The sequence below is a fragment of the Oryx dammah genome, unplaced genomic scaffold (assembly GCF_014754425.2).
Source record: "Oryx dammah isolate SB20612 unplaced genomic scaffold, SCBI_Odam_1.1 HiC_scaffold_11227, whole genome shotgun sequence".
In the NCBI taxonomy this organism is placed as follows: Eukaryota; Metazoa; Chordata; class Mammalia; order Artiodactyla; family Bovidae; genus Oryx; species Oryx dammah.
Window position 1 is genome coordinate 1,362,158 of NW_024080620.1, and position 3,209 is coordinate 1,365,366.

The window sequence follows — 3,209 nt, forward strand, 5'->3', positions numbered from 1 at the left end:
TGTCTTGTCACTGTTGTTGTTGTTACTAAGTAGTGTCCAACTTCTTTTGTGACCCCCATGGACTGTAGCCCACCAGGCTTCTCTGTCCATGGGATTTCTTAGGAAAGAATACTGGAGTGGGTAGCCATTTCCTTCTTCAGAGGATCTTCCCAACCCAGGGATTGAACCTGTGTCTCCTGCATCGGTAGGCAGATTCTTTACCACTGAGCCACCTGGGAAGCCCTCTTGTCACTGTAGAGGGAACTTAAGTGTCTAGAAGTGGGGTCCATCATCAAGGAAAATTGTGAGGAAAAGTTTATTGAAAAAAGTACACAAAGGTCAATAAAAAATGTAGGTCCCATGTTGTAAAAATGTCTGAAAATGTTTCAAAATCATTTTGACTTGTAAAACAGTTTGAAATAAAAACTCTGTGTCTTATCACTCCTTTGAAAACTTGTAAGTAGTCTCAAAATGTGGAAGGAAATAAAAAGAAATAATTTCCCTGAATGGCTAATTCTTCAGAATGCAAATGTGGATTGAAGATGTGCTTTAACTTGGCATTTATTTGCCTCATTTTGATTGGAGCAAATGGTCTAACATGATCGATTATTTATCACTGTGACTGTAGTCCACAGGAAGATGTGGACTAATAGACATCTTTGAAATTCATAGCCTTTCCCTTGTATTCCTCAATAGGTGAATTTGTTCTTTATTGATGTTTTTGCACTTTCAAGAGTCACCACCTACAAATTATTCCTAATAATGAAAATAATCAATCTAAAAGATAATATTAAAACTTGAAATCACCTTTAAATCAAAGGATTTAAAGAAAAGTATTCATTAACTGTGTGCATGTTGTGCGTCAGGCAATGTACTGGGTGCTTTCAACAGAGCTTGCAAATGAGTAGGAAGAGAAGATGATAAAAGGATAAAAGTGATGAGTACAATAACAGAGTTACCGACCCAGGCATGGCAAATGAAGAGTGTCTAGTGTGCTAGGAGTAGGGAGAGGTGAATCTGGAAAAACCTAAGAGGAGAGGTGACCCTTGAGCTGGTTCTTAAAGATATTTCAAGAAAGTTGGCAGCACACCTCAGTGTACAGAAACCTGAGAAAACCTGTCCTGGAAATGGCTTGGTGCACACCCAGTATGTGAAGATCAGGATGAGCTGGAGAGAAATGATGCTGAAGAGGTAACAATGAGCAAAATCATCAAGGACTTATTCAACATATCAATGTGTTTGGTATTTAATTTTATAGACTCAGAAAAGAGATTGAAGAATTTTAAGAAATTAACAATGAAATTTGTATTTTCAGAAGCTTTTGTTTAGGAAGCTAGGAGAACACTGCTCTGTACAAGATCTAAATCCAGTACCAGGGACACAAATCTCCTAGAAATGCTCCTAAACTTTATAGGTTGTTCTTATTCTGTTGCCTATGTTTGTGTCTTAGAATGAGGGGAGAGGCGTGTTGTAACCAAAGCAAAGACTGCAATGTAGAAACATATAAGTGGCGGTCACACTTGGAGTCTAAACACTCTTGTGGTGGCCTCCGGGTGCCCTGTGAGAAAAAGGGGAGGATGCCACTGGAATCATCTACCCCTTCGATGCCGCTGTCGTTCCCTTACCCTCAGTGCCTGACAGTGTTTCTAACTCTTCCCCTCCATCACTTCCCAGGAGATGCAGTGTATTCTTCACTGACTTGCGAGGTGGTCAGGTCCTCAGCGTGAATATTTTCTACAGCACCTGGAAAATTACAGCCATTGCTAGAAAGTCTAGAGCAAACCGACCACCTTGTATGTTTGAGTGCCAGCTGCGTCTTTGGGATCAGTGGTTTGGAGGTTGGGCTGAGCAGGAATGCAATGAATTTCTCAGGCAGCTAGAGGTCAGTGAGCCAGACTTCGTGGCAGAATTTTACCAAGCAGTGGCTGCTACAGCTGGTACAGCCTATCGTAGGCTATATCAGATATACAGTATCATAGGCTATACCAGATATACAATATCATAGGCTGCTACAGCCTATTGTAAAGAATGATAGGCATTAAAAATCAAAGAAGATAGCCAGAGCTAGTGGAGTCAGGGCCACAACTTTACTGAGAGAACTTCGGATGTATCACTTAAAGATCTGGGAATGGTGTCCATCTGAGCAAATCCAGATCAGCAGTCTGCCTCCTAGCTTACTTCTTTCCAAGAGATGTCAAACCATCAAGAATTTCAAGACTTCTTTTGCAACCAAAACTGAAAGGAATCTACACATTATAACTCAAGTCTACTATTGGCCCATGGGGTATCAAGGAGAGCCCTGTGTTCCAGAAATGACAGAAGGGAGTACATGACCTTACTAAAGGTCATGTTTTTATAATTTAGCTGGATGGGAATGGCTGATTTCACTGTCATTACCAAGTGTTGGAATAATTCTGTGATATCCCCATTACCAGCTTTCCTAGTGATGATTTAGTAAAATTATGGAAAAATGAGGAGACAGAGATGTTTGTTCCTCTATACTGATGTTTGTTTGAATCCAACAATACTTTTTCTAAAGTATATGTGAAATCTTTGGAACTGGTAGCAGACGCTCCTATCTTATAAATGTTCTCTACAACAATATGAAAACAAATGTCATTCTTTAAGGTTGAAGGGTTTATTTTTTCTATTAAAATAAAGAATGAATTTTCAGAAGGAAAGAAGACTGCAGTGTAGTGAGGTAAACACTATGTAGACATTCAGGTTGCAATGGAAGCTCTAAGGAGAGAGTAAGTCATGTGGAAGGGAGTGGTACTGCTTGCCTGATATGGTCATTCTTGAAGGGGACTGAAGGAGGTATAACAGGTGATTTTTTTTTTTAATGTAGGAAAGGGCAAGGAGTAACCCAGAGATGCATATGGAGGAAGAGATTCTGCATGACTCATGTTAGAGTATTACAAGTATTTATAGTAGTAGGAGGGAGAGTATGGTTGGGAGATAAAATTGCTTAGGTTGGAAGAACCTGGATACCGAAGAGCATTGTATATCTGAAGGCACAGAGTTTGACCTTTATTCTAAAGGGCGTGAGATGAATGGCAAGCTTCTGCTCTTCTTAAAAAATTTTATTTTATATTGGAGTATAGTTGATTAACAATGCTCTGTTAGTTTCAGGTCAGGGGAGTTGCATGATTAGATTTGCTTCAGTTGTCTTTATTTGTCATTTCTTCTTTCTCTCCTTTGTCACATTCTCTCCAGTACAGATTTATTTA

General features: G+C 39.5%; 1 pseudogene; it reads left to right on the forward strand.

Moving 5' to 3' along the window:
* Positions 1-1,496: 1,496 nt before the first annotated feature.
* LOC120861080 lies at positions 1,497-1,984 on the forward strand (annotated as a pseudogene).
* Positions 1,985-3,209: the final 1,225 nt, after the last annotated feature.